Source organism: Hibiscus syriacus, unplaced genomic scaffold, assembly GCF_006381635.1.
Source record: "Hibiscus syriacus cultivar Baekdansim isolate YM2019G1 unplaced genomic scaffold, ASM638163v2 tig00110904_pilon, whole genome shotgun sequence".
Classification (NCBI taxonomy): Eukaryota; Viridiplantae; Streptophyta; class Magnoliopsida; order Malvales; family Malvaceae; genus Hibiscus; species Hibiscus syriacus.
Window position 1 is genome coordinate 533415 of NW_024062907.1, and position 14219 is coordinate 547633.

Genomic DNA, 14219 nt, shown 5'->3' on the forward strand with positions numbered 1-14219 from the left:
TTCAAACACTCATAGAGGCGATCCAATAAATTATAAGATGAAAGGACAATTCGGTGGGGGGTTAAGGAAGAATGCTGGTGTGAGATCAAACTTGAAGAACTGGAGATGGAGACTCAGCCAAGAGAACGAAACAAGATGACATCATTTGCAGCAAGGACTCGACGATTCCACATAAATAGTTATATCAGCATCACCTTGGGTCAACCATCGCGTATAAGGTCGGATCAACATCATCACTCTTCTCGATTCCATCACAGAAAGAGGTGAATTGACATTCCCAACAAAGAGTTCACAGCTTGACAATAAGAGACCAAGATGAAAATAGTGTTTTGTGTGTCTTTGCTCTATTCCGTTTCACTGCATTGAGCAAAGAGGGGCAGCTGTAATCACCTATTTTCAACCTACCCTTATAATTATAATTATATTTATATTATAAAATTATTATTTAATAAACCAACAAATACATATTACAAGCCCAAAATAAAAATGGCATAATGCAAATAAATACCTCTAACGTTTGACAGTATATGCAAATTTGCCCCTATTATTTTTTGGAGCATTTAACCCCACAACGTTTTATTTTAATTCAAAAGTCACCCTAGTTGGATGGAAACCGTTAGTCAATTGACGGTCAACGCCTCCAGCTGACTAAGCAAGCACATGTGGACACAAATGATGATGTGGCATGTCCATATCACTAATTTATGATGACGTAAAATTGACACGTCAGATTTTTTAATTAAAATTTAATATTTTTTTGAAAATTTTGTATGAGATAGCGACACGTGTCACTCTCCCTCTTTTAACTTTAATGTGGCACACGAAAATGGTCTATTCTTCTTCTTCCTCTTTACTCTCCCTCTTCATCGACCTGTGAACTTTCACCATGATGATACCGTCCAACACTCGCCCATCTGTTTACTTTTTCAAGCAGTAAGCTAAACACTTTCTCTCTCTCTCTCGTTGTTTTGTCATGCGTTCCATCAAAAGCTTATTCTATTAATTTTTATTTTATGGATTTTTACGGTGGAATAGCAGGCAGATCGGCTGCTAACACGGGCACCATGAGCAACAACATCAACCCACCACGCCATATTGGAACTATATCCCCGGAATCATCATGGACCCGATGTCACAGGTCGTTAACCGAGTTGTATCAGGCTTCGTCGGCAAGAGAACACTAGTGGGCTTCCAAATGCAGCAAAACTAGAACAATGATCTTGGCCTCGACGGTTTTTATCTACGTTCGGTTAAACCCAGAAATTTCCAGCACACTTTCTCGATTTCTCTGCTATCTTTATCGTCTCCTAACAGCAATTAGCTGCTTTACGGCGTGTTACTTTTACAATAAATACGACCGCAACAGCTTCCTCTCGGTATCATCGCCAGAGCCACAACCTAGGCTGTGAACCTGTGTTTATCGGGCGCTCCGTGCATGAACCCAGTTCAGAAACGGCTAGTCCAACAGCAAGACCCAGAGAAAAAAAATGAGGAATCAACTACAAGAGTTGGAGAAACAACTATTGGTCGACAAAGACAACGACAACGACAACGACAACGATGGAGATACGGTTTCGGTGATTACTAATGCCAACAACGAGTGGTCCGAAACTGAAACTATACAAAACTTATTAAGTTCTAGCAGCCCTAACAACCCGATTGCTACATCTCCTACTTCTTCATTGTCTTCGTCCACAACATCGGTGGCTTCTCGTGCTTCGACTTGTTTAAGGAAAACAAAAATGGAGGTTACTTCAGTTGTTTCCAATGGTTAAACTGACGTTTTAAACCAGATCCTAAGCCGATTATCATTATTTGCTGACGCTAAAGGGAGTTCCGAGCACATGTTGATGGAGTTTATGTTGTTGGCTCTTAAATTGCGGTTTAACTCGGTGGAGAATCGACTACTTTGTTGAAATCAAACTGTAAGAACTTGCATGTTATTGATTTTGAACTCGGGCAAGGAAGGCAGTATGTAAATCTTCTCTACGCGCTATCGGAGGGTGGGATTGCGAAGACTTTGTTGGTAAAGATCACAGCTGTTGCTGATAATGGTGGGGATGAGGTGTTAAAGATGGTCGGCGATAAGTTGAATCAAATCGCTAAGCAATTCGAAGTTTGCTTGAAATTCAATGTGATAACGAATCTTAAACTCAACGATCTGAGTCGCGATTCGCTTAGGTACGAAACGGACGAGTCATTGGCTGTTAATTTCGCGTTCAAGCTTTATCAGATGCCCGACGAGAGCGTGTCCTTGGAGAACCCGAGATACGAGCTTCTCCGTCAAGTGAAAATATTGGTGCCACGCGTGGTAACGTTAGTAGAACAAGAAATGAATATCGATACGGCGCCATTCACGTCGAGGTGGTAGAAGCGTGCAGTATTACAGAGCATTGTTTGACTTCATTGAGTCGACCTTGTCGTCGGAACACTCAGAGCGAGTGAAGCTCGAGGAAGGCCTATGGCAAAAAATTGCCAACTCAGTTGCGTGTGAATGGAGGGAGAGTGACACGTGTCACTATCTCATTGATATAAAAATTTCAAAATATATTAATTTTTTAACCAAAAAAAATGACATGTCAAATTCACGTCAATATACATTAGTGACATGGACAAGCCACATCATCATTTGTATCTACATGTGCTTACTTAGTCAGCTGAAGGCGTTGACCGTCAGTTTACTAACGTTTTCATCCAACGGGGGTGACTTTTGAATCAAAATAAAACGTCGTGGGTCAAATGTTCAAAAAAATAATAGGGTAAATTTGCATATACTGTTAAACCTTAGGGTATTTGTTTGCATTATGCCAATAAAAAATTGGGCCCTTTAACAAAATAAACCCTTTACAAAATAAAGCCAAACCTTTAGCCAAACCTAACCCAAACCAAAACTCAAACCTAAAATACCCAAAAATAGACCAAAAAGCCCATGCCAGTAATAGATTGACCGAGGAGAGAGGGGAGAGCTTTTTTCAATTTTTTTTTGTTTCAAATGAAAAAAAAAGTTGGTATATATAGAGTTAATTTTGGTAGAAATCACGCTGAGGTCTAACAACTTTTAGTGTGTTTCTACATTTCGGTCACATGTAGGGACCAAAATTGCTATTTCCTTTTTTTTGTGTTTTCTATTTTTTGGTAAATTTACTATTTAATCCCTTTAATTTTAGCATATTTTTACATTTTGGTCACCTGTATGGACCAAAACTGTTATTTTCCCTTTTATTTGCATGCTTTGTAATTTTTGGGTTATTCATTGTTTAATCCCGTAATTTAAACGCGTCTTTATATATAGGTCACTTATTGATTTTATTTTATTAAGTTCAACATAGTGTATTGCTTTTGCTATTTTCCCTTTCTTATTTTACTTTTTTTTTGGTGTTTTCCTTGTTTCATACGATTTGATCATGCATTATATGGATTTTTTTTCAATTTGTTTTCCTTTTAAGACATGCTTAATTCATGATTTGTCTCATCCATGTTTTCTTTATGTTTCCTTTAAATTACAACTCTAATTTAGCCTAACTTTATGTCCATCGATTGTTAATTACATTTTATCATTTGTTTACTTTTATGTGCATTTGTTTATTTAAATGTATTTATTCCTTTTCTTTTCCGTTCTTTTTTTCCATAAAAAGTTCATTTTCTCGTCATTGTAGTTATTTCTCACATTTTGATTTTAGTTTCCCTCTAATTACGTGATTTGAACTTTAGGTTTTTATGTTTTGTTTCTATTCTTTATTAACTTTATTTCCTTATTTATAATTCTTTTACCTTTTAACATTTATATTAATTCGTTTGTTCGTTTACTTTGAATTTTTCATATATAACTTAAATGGATATATTTCGTGTTTATTTGTTTAGTACATAGAGTTCATTCATTTTTTAGGTTTAGCCCCTAACTTTATAACTTTTAAAGTTAGTCCTTGAACTTTTTAATTAGATATTTATCTAAAATGATTAATTAGGATTAATATTAGAGTCTTCGTCTTAGACGTAATTTCATATTTAATCTTTAAGTTAGGAGAATTCTTAATTTGGTCCTCGCTTTTGCTCGAGGTTCCAATTTAATTATTCGAATTGCAATATTGATTAAAATTAATTTAAGTTAATGTTAGAACCTCTACTTTAGATTAAATTTTAATTTAGCCCCTTTAATTTAGGGAATAATTTGAGTTGGTCCTCGCCTAAATGCTCAAGGGACCATCTCGATTGTTCAATTCAATAACTGATTAAAAATTAAATAGGGTTAATATTAGAACTTACATTTTAGGCTTGAGCTTCTAGGTTCATTTATTTTCATAATTTGACATTTTAAGCTAGAAAAGCCTTAATTTACCCTTAGCTTAATTAGGATGAATACAAATTTGTTTGATTGTATTTTATTTTTAAACCTAAGGCAATGTTAACTTATTAGGGAATTAACGATATATCTCCCGTAAGTGTGCTCAAGGTGTGACTACTGGTGGTTCCTGAAATAGGTCGACATCCTTTTTAAGATGACATCATGATTTCTAAAATTAAGGCAATGTAGGGTTATTAGGCACAATAGCTGATCTCCCGCATTTATGCTAGGGTCGAATGCTATCAACCTTAATAAATGAATACCCTTTTCAACTTTGCATCCATAATGATTTTTAAATTAAATAAAGTTCGAACACAAAATTTTTTTGATTCTAAATATAGGGTAATCAACTAGGTACCAATTATTGGGCGCTTGTGAGGGTATTAATCCTTCCCCACACGTAATCGACTCCCAAACCTGATTTTTGGATTTTCGCAGACATTAAAACTTAGTATTTTGATAAAAATAAAATGTTTTATTTAAAATCACCCGGTTTTTATGGTGTCCCAATCGCATCTTAAATGATTGGTGACAACTCCTCACATTTCAAAAACCTTTCCAAACAAAACCCCCAAGTCGGTATTTGTCTTTTCCCACCCAGGCGAAAAACGGTGTTGACAATTATAATATTTTATTTTATATTTGTTAGAAAGCCGCTAGTTTTATTAAAAGTAGAAAATATCTATAATTACAATGAAAATTTACAAGTATAATGTAAACGTAAAAAATTATAATTAGAATATTTTCCTATAACCATTGACACAAAAACTAGTCACTTAGATCACACAAGGACCAAATAAGGAAAAGGTTTAAAAACCTAACCAAAAAGCTCGAACAAAATAAAGATAAAACAAATATGACTGCATTGGAAAACGAATCACGTAAGGGGATGAAATTACTAAAGGCCACCAACAATTCGCAAATCAGAGTCAAGAGCGACTTGAAAAAACTATCCACGAACGCAAAACGAGTATCCAAATCAATCTGAGGGTCCAAAGTAAGAAAGATCATCATGATAACAAATAAGCTCCATCTTGATGAGTCATGACGATGTCAAATCCAACCCTAAGAAAAAGTTAAACGAAAATAACGACAAAAAAATTGTAAACTACCAAAAGACAGAGGAAAATGTACCATAAAGACAGAGATAAACGTGCCATAGGAAATTGATGACATGTCACAAAGATATAATTATTATTTTTTAAAAACTAAATAAAAGACAAAGAAAAAAGATAACTGGCGGGCGGCACCAGTGGTGGCAACCAAAATCAAAACCAGTCTCATCGCCGGTTAAACAAAATTAAAGAAGAAAAAGTTGGATTGATCAATAAAATTGACACAAGTTGTAAAGAAAAAAAGAGAAGAGGGAAGAGGAGGAAGAAAGCCTCAAAAGTATAGAGTTTAATACTATTTTTCTATTATTCTAATTTTTAAAATTAGTAATATCATTTTTTATAATAAATAATATTATTTATTGTATTTTATATTTATAATAAATAATTTTTAAAAAACTTATCATCCAACGGAAAATGGTTTAGAAAGTTTCAATCAAACATCCTAAAATGATTTCCAGCAACTCTTTTTTTTATATAAAAATATTGTAATTCGTTTTGTGAACATTATTTTTCAAAATCTGATTTCAATGAAACAAACATATCCAAAATAATAATATTTATTATTTTAGTAATATAATAGTATAATATTTTTTATTTTAATAAATAATAGATATGATATATACTGTTTCTTATGTTAATAAAATAATATTTTTAATATATTTTAAACATAATAATATTATTTTTTATAATAAATAATATTATTTATTGTATTCGATATTTATAATAAAAAATCTAGAAAATTTTATCAACCGGTGAAAATGATTTATACATGTAAATACCGTAAAATGATTTTCAAAAATTTAGTTTTAAAAATAATGAATTATTTTGTAAAAATTATTTCTTAAAATACGTTTTCAGTGAAATAAATATACCCGACTTAAGTTTGAGTTCCTTCTGTGCAATCTAAAGAATTTCTTTCTTTCTTTTACTTTGTCAAGCCTAAGGGAAAGAAAGTTTATGGGCTTTGTTGAGGATCAAAACTTATTCTTCTATACTTGTACAGAAACTACAAGTTATTCTTATTCTATAACTTCTGTTAACTACTTCCACTGATTCCAAAAATTTTAGAACGGTTCGAATTAAAATCATGGTTCACGCCCAAAATGATTTAATTATTTTTATGTTATTTTATGCTTTTTAATTTTATCAAATGAGTATTTGTTAGTACGAATTAAGTGACTTTCATGGTAACTGAATTGTTATTATTTCTTGAGGACCCGGGTTTGAGCACCATAGATGCAAGGAGTGTGAACGTTCAATGTGAAAAGATTGAAAGTTATCTTTGAACATATACTACTCTTGTACTTATCCTAGATTAATAAAAAAATAAGTAACTATTATAGAAAAATACAAAATAAACTTTAAAACTATAATTTTCTTTTATGAATAATACGATTATCAACATAAAAAAAAGATTGTCAAGTATTTATATATTGTATTATAATTTGATAAAACTTATGATTTTGTAATTTTTATCTTTATTAATAGGGATAGGTTATATTTACATTATGTAAAATTAATAAATTTTACATTAATTTATAATCATTAGATTTAAAAAAATAGCTTAGATTTAATTAAAATTTATAACTCGTAAACAAATATTTCTTTAACTCAAGGTAAAATATTTTTTACCTTAATCTCAAAACCTCATAGTTCAAACCCTAAATCCTTGATTATAAACCCTAAACCTTTTAACCCTTATTCTTAAACTCTAAAATCTAAAACCTAATCCTAAAAAGAAAAAAAATTGTTTTACCGTGAGTTAAAGAAATACTTATTTATATGTTATAAATTTTAATTAAATCTAACTCATTTATTTATTTAAATCTAATGGCTATAATTTAGTGCAAGACTTATTTGTTTTACATGGTATAAGTGGACCCTAACCCATATTTATATATATGTGTGTATGGGGTTAGAATCCACTTACACATAATGTAAAATCTTTAGTTTTACACCCTTTTTAGATCGTTGGATGAGATGAAATCAAAGGCTGAGATAAACTACTTTATTTTCAGTGGATTTCATAGTGTTTAATCTCAGCCTTTAATTTCTCAAATCTAATATATATATATATATATATATATATATATAGGGTTAATTAGGATCCACTTACATAATGTGAAACTTTTTAGTTTTACACATATTTAAGATGTTGGATGAGTAAAACTAGACATTTGATATTAATAGTATGAAATGAAAATATAATCACTCGAGAAAAACAAGTAATTAATCTCAACAATTTATTTTCACTCATCTAATTTTCCAAATTTTACTAAAAAACTTTTACATTGTGTTAATGAATTCTAATCCACAAGATTTTACAATTTTAAATTATAAAATTATCAATGTATAAATTATCAATGTAAAATAAAAAAATTATAAAAAAATGATCATTTTAAATTTTTAGAAGGGTTGCCTCTGACCATCCCCTTAGGTTGGTGATAGAAAAGTAGAACTGAGGCAGTTGTAGACGGTTCAACTCTTCTTATTTGTATAGAGACTCGCAACCGATAACTACGTGAAAGAGATGAAAAATTGAAGAAGATAACGAACAACGATTAGCTAAGATGGAGAGAATCCATAGGAGAGAATAAGACTTGTAACACATTGAATTTCTAAATTCGAATCCAATTAATCGAATATGATTTTTTTTATAAATTTTTATTTTTAACTGATGTTAAATAATTTTTTATGTTTAAAAATATTCAACTGAGTTTCTATAAAATTTGATTTTCCAAATCGGATATTTTATAAGTTATCTTATATCAAATTAGGAATAAATTAAAGTATATTTCTATCAATATTTATGAAGTATTTTATATAGAGTGAATATCTCATATTTATTTTTGAATATTGAATGAATATTCCGAAAAATATTTGGAATGGGGTAATCAAGTCTGGGGTGGTTTATTTTTCTATGAGTATATTGATGTTAAAATTGAAATCTAACTATATTTTATATAATTATGAGACAATGAAATGGTTGATTTGAGTTGATTGGGTTTTAAATAAATTATTATTATAAAATTATTATTATCATGATATTTGAATTATTTGGACTACATATATAAATATATTTTGGGGTTTGGGGATATGAACCACTACTCTTCTGTAAACGAACCGAAAGGAGGTATGTTCATGTTCATTCATTTAATAAATAAACGAACATAAACGAACAATTTTTTTTGTTCATGTTCGTTCATTAAGGAATATAGTTTGTTCATGTTCGTTCATTTAAATAATAAACGAACACAATAAACGAACAACACAAAAACAAAAAAAATTTATTCGAACACAACAAATGAATGTAACAAAAGTAAACAACAAGAATAACAACTTAAAATTCATTAATATAACTTGCAACTTTAGAGTTAATTTGTTCGAATACGACAAAACATACATAAATCATAAATAAGCTATATGAGCATAATAAAGTCTTAAATTTAATTTGTTCAACAAAACAATCTTCTTGAAATCCAAACAACTTCAATAATCTTCGTAACATATTCAACTTGCCATCTGTTCGAACATAAATGAACGAACATAAATGAACATAAATGAACGAACATAAACGAACGTAAATGAATGAACGAGCCCTTTGTTCATGTTCGTTCATTTAATTAAACGAACGCAAAATCTTGTTCATGTTCGTTCATTTAATAAATAAACGAACATAAATAAACTTCTCGCCGCACGGTTCATGAACGGTTCGTTGAACGTTCAGTTCATTTACAGGCCTACCTACTCTTATGGGGTTAAATATTTTTAAAAACCAAAAGTCTAATTTCTCAGAAAACAATTTTTTGGTTCCAATAAGGCAGTGCGAAAAAAAATTATAAAATAGGGCTCAAACACTTTTATTTTGGGATCTATGACATTTTCAATATTGCATGAAACTAATCACCTTATTTTGTTATTTAAACTTTTTACTTTGATGTCTTAAATTTTAATAAAAATTTATATTTTATTGGAACCTGTCACTTCGAGGTGACGAGGCTTAATTAATTTTTTTTTACTAAAACTCAACACCTCGAGATGACGAGTTCCATAAATACAGTAGAAAGTGTTGTATATCTCAAAATAAACTTCTACTTAACTTATTTTCCCAAATAATTTACCCATTTACCCTATTGTGCCAAAAACCCTATCAAAAATTGGTTTTTTGACCTATTATGGCATCTGGAATAATTATTTGGCCCAATAGGCACCTAAAAATGTTATGGGATCTATGACATTTTCTAAAATGCATATAATTTTTTATTTTGGGCCCAATATTTTAATATTTCTAATTAAAAAATTATTTTTTTCAAGATTATTATGTGAATTTTTATTTAAAAAAATCAGATATATATATTGCTGAAAAGAACAATACACTACGAACATTAGAGTAGACCTTCAGAAGTGCACATTAGGAAGAAAAAACTACAAACTTAAAACTTTAACATAAGGACGTAAATAGGACTAACCTTACGAACACCGTAAACATTAAATAAAATCATTAACATAGTAGTTAATATTGATTAAGAAGTTTTAATCTTCGTAATCAGTAGACTTGTTAGAAGTAAGATTAAGTTCTTCAATTCCCCATTCTTTTTGTTGTTGCCATTCACGTACGGATTGGAACCATGCTTTTGGGTCTCAGTCATCTATGTTTTTTCATGGTCATTTTTCTAAGTTAGTGGGATATTTGAGCTAGAAGCAACATCCTCAATGGTATGAGCAAGGTCGAGATCATCAAACTCTACAAACAAATAGACGTTAGACGAAGAGTGATAGAAATATGTCTTAATCATGCCAGCAAGGTCTACATCATCGCTTAGATGAAACCGTGTGCATGATACTGGAAATTTATAATATAAGGAAGATGCTCTTCTACTGCTTCCGACTAGGACTCTTGTTTCTGTACTGAACTTCAACTCATGTAGTTGAATGTTTTTTTGGAAACACATTGTTATAGATTTACAATCGTAAAAAACAGTTGCACAACATGTTTGGCAAAAATCTCAAGCTTTTGAATTGAAAGATTGAAGGTTTTTGTTTTTTTTTGTTCAATATCATAGTAAAACGACTTATAGCTAACACATATTAATAGTTGCTGAAGATGATTAAATGAGGACTGAAAAGTTGGTGAAACGTTGCTTAAATTCTGCATCGAATGAGCTCTAAAAAAACCAACTGGTGCATTATTACTGTAATAAATGACCTCTGAAAAGTTGTTGAAATGGTGCAATATTGATGAATTAAAATACCTATGAAAAGTATCTGAAACGGTGCATTGATTGAGCACCGAAAAGTAGCTAAAACAGTGAAAATTTTGGCCTGGTTAAAATACATGTTTTTTATGATTTGAAGTGATAATTCAACATTGAAAAGGTTTCTTATTTGAGTTGATATATCAATAAAAAGTTGCAGAATATGATAATGCACCACTATTTTCACCCATTTTTTGAATAGTTGCTTGAATTATACATTGAATGAGCTCTGAAATAGCTAGGCATGTAAATGAACTGAACGTTCAGCGAACCGTTCATGAACCGTGCGTCGGGAAGTTTGTTTATGTGCGTTTATTTATTAAATGAACGAACATGAACAAGATTTTGTGTTCATTTAATTAAATGAATGAACACGAACATAGGTCTCATTCGTTCATTTACGTTCGTGAACGTTTGGTTATGTTCGTTTATGTTCGTTCGGTTATGTTCGTTCATTTATGTTTAACCCAGTCTTTTTAAATCAATTTTGGTGACCAATTTGTAAGCATCTTAAAAATATTAATTAATTTAATATTCTGATGACCAACTCCATAATTAACCTAATTTTATTTGGAGATTAAATCCAATATGTTAACCGTGAGGCATCTCGCACCTATATTCATTTTCCCCATTTTTTCCAAACCCTAGTGTTCATTGGAGAGTGGAGACAATCGGTGAAAGCTTCAAAACAAGTTATATTATAGTGCAATCTGAAGTTTTACAGGTCTATTTTCATCTCTTTCTCTATTTTATTTGGCTTAATAGTTGATATGTAAAGTTATTGTGGGTATCTTCACATCTAAAACTCAAGAAAACATCATACTTCTTTATAGAAATAGATGGGAAGATAAAGGTAACAATCGGAAGCATATGAGCATCAGTAAAGAGAAAAATATATAGAATTTGCCAGAAAACAAAACAAAGGTTTCTATGCAATTTCTGAAAAAGAATGTAATAGCTGAAGTAATGGGTTTTCCAAGAAGAACCCATTAATAAGTAGAAAATACACTTTGACAATGAACTTTTGTTTTCATAGTTCTTGTGTGACCTTTAATTGTGGAGTAGACTTTAGGTACGTTAAAATTTTGAATGGTGGTTTAACAATAATATCAGTTAGATATGTAGCATCGGAGGGATTTCAGATTTATGTTATTGCATTGTAGTCCAATTTATACCGTTCGAAATCTTCATGCTGTTAAATTTTCTACTCTGCCAATGGAAAGGACCATTATTAACAAATCTCACTAAAGTCTGACATTGATATCACAAAACTTTTAGCCGACAAATTTATTAAAATAACGTAGTGGAAAATGATTGTTCATATGTGATCATGGACCACTAAGATAAATGTTATAGTGTTAAATTAAATTTGTGTGAATCATTTAATATCTTTAAAAGATCGATCGAAATATCTGATATATTCAAACATTTCATCACTGCTAATCAGCTCTTATGCTATTTATCACTGTAGATTTGGTTGATTTGCATTGTCAACTATTTTTCATGAAAGAACAATGGAAGGTAGGGTCTCCAACGTTTATGTTCGTGTTCATTTATGTTCGTGTTCGTTTATGTTCATTTATTTATTAAATGAACGAACATGAACAATCTATATTCTTTAATGAACAAACATGAACAAAAAAAATTTGTTCGTTTATTTATTAAATGAACAAATATGAACATACCTCTATTCGTGTACGTTCGGTTCATTTACAGGCCTAGAAATAGATAAAACGGTGCATTATTGCTGCAATAAATGATATCTGCAAAGTAGCTGAAATGGTGCATTGATTGAGCACCAAAAAGTAGCTGAATCATTGAATATTGAGATGACATTTCACTAGAGAGTTGTTAGATGCTAATTAATGTAGGGCCAAATTGGTTTTAAATTGGCTCACTTTAGATGAATCTTCACAAGGCTTGTTATTTTTTCAATTGTATTGAACAAGCAAAAGATCAATCTCTCTCTGAAGCTATGACAAACAAGTTTTTCGTAGTCGTCCACCCAAATGACCAAGTTGTTGAAGCTGAAGATGGTGTTCAGTTCATGTCACAAAATCCCGTGAACATGATGTTCATGGAAAATGTAGATCATGGGCAAATAAAGATGAAAATTGAAAACAAAATTAGAGTTTTTGTTTCAAGTTTGAGATATTTACACATCGTTTTAGAGACTCCGCTCAAATATGGAGCAATCCTACTCGATGATGATGACGATGTAGCTGTTATGGTTAACCTTCACCAATCTTCCAATAATCAAATGATTGAGATTATTGTTGAAATTGCAGATGTTTCTAGTTCCTCAACTACTGCACCAATGACTACAGAAGCATGACCATCAAATGTAGATAACCTCGTCGGGCAGTTCGGTGAAATCCTTATTGATTTCAGCGAGGACGATGAAACTTTTGTTTTGCTTATGATAGATGATGACACACTAATAATCGATGAATCTGATATCGTCGAGGCTACTTCAGAGGGATAAGCCTTTGATATAGAGGGTAATGTCTGGGAGGCAGTCGTTTCTCATGGCCAAGCAATGCATAATGCTCCGTCAGTTTGGACACATCCACCAACAGCCATGCAAGAAGAAAGTTCGCACCCCAGATGCCTCAATATCATCATGCAGTTGCAATGCATGACATAAACTATGATGCCATAAGGAATCATAAGAATCCTGATATGCCTGATATATCTGCAGCCCACTGAAGGACCTCAGATTATGTATCAATGGAGTTTGGATTTGGGTCACAGTTTGGGAGTAAGAAGGATGCACAAATAGTTGTGAAGGAGTTTTGTAAAAAAACTCATATAAAATTCACCGTTGTGGAGTCTGACCAGAAGACATATTTTGTCAGATGTATTAACAAAAAATTGGTTATTAGTGGAGATATGTATCTCGTACCTACATCGAAAGATGTTGTGGGAAGTCACAAGGTTCCACAACTAACATAGTTGCCCGTTCAGCTCCTTGTCACAAGACCACAAACACTTAGACTCCGATATCATATGTACTTACGTGAAGCTACTGGTTGAGAAAATCTGAGGATCTCTGTATCAATGATCATGACATCAATACCAAATACATTTGGTTATATTTCATCTTATTATAAGTCGTGGATGGCCAAACGGAAAGCTATGGCACTACTGTATGATGATTGGGATCAGTCGTATAATGAGTTGCCACATATATTGCATGAAATAGAATATTTCATCCCATGAACCATTGTTCGCTCTTACATTTTTCCTGCAACCACATTTGATGGACAAGTTATCCCTAGGATGAGAGTTTTTAGAGGCTTGTTCTAGGCTTTCTAGTCACAAATTGAAGGCTTCCGTTACTGCAAACATATGGTTCAAGTGGATGGAACTTTTTTGTATGACTTATACAAACACATCCTTATGATAGCTGTTACACAAGATGATAACAAAAATATATTCCTCATTGCCTTCTCCATTATTAAAAATGAGTCCTAGGAAACGTGAAATTTTTTTCTTTCAAACTTG

General features: G+C 31.5%; 1 pseudogene; it reads left to right on the top strand.

The window, feature by feature from the left end:
- Positions 1-1013: 1013 nt before the first annotated feature.
- Positions 1014-13047, top strand: LOC120146242 (annotated as a pseudogene).
- Positions 13048-14219: the final 1172 nt, after the last annotated feature.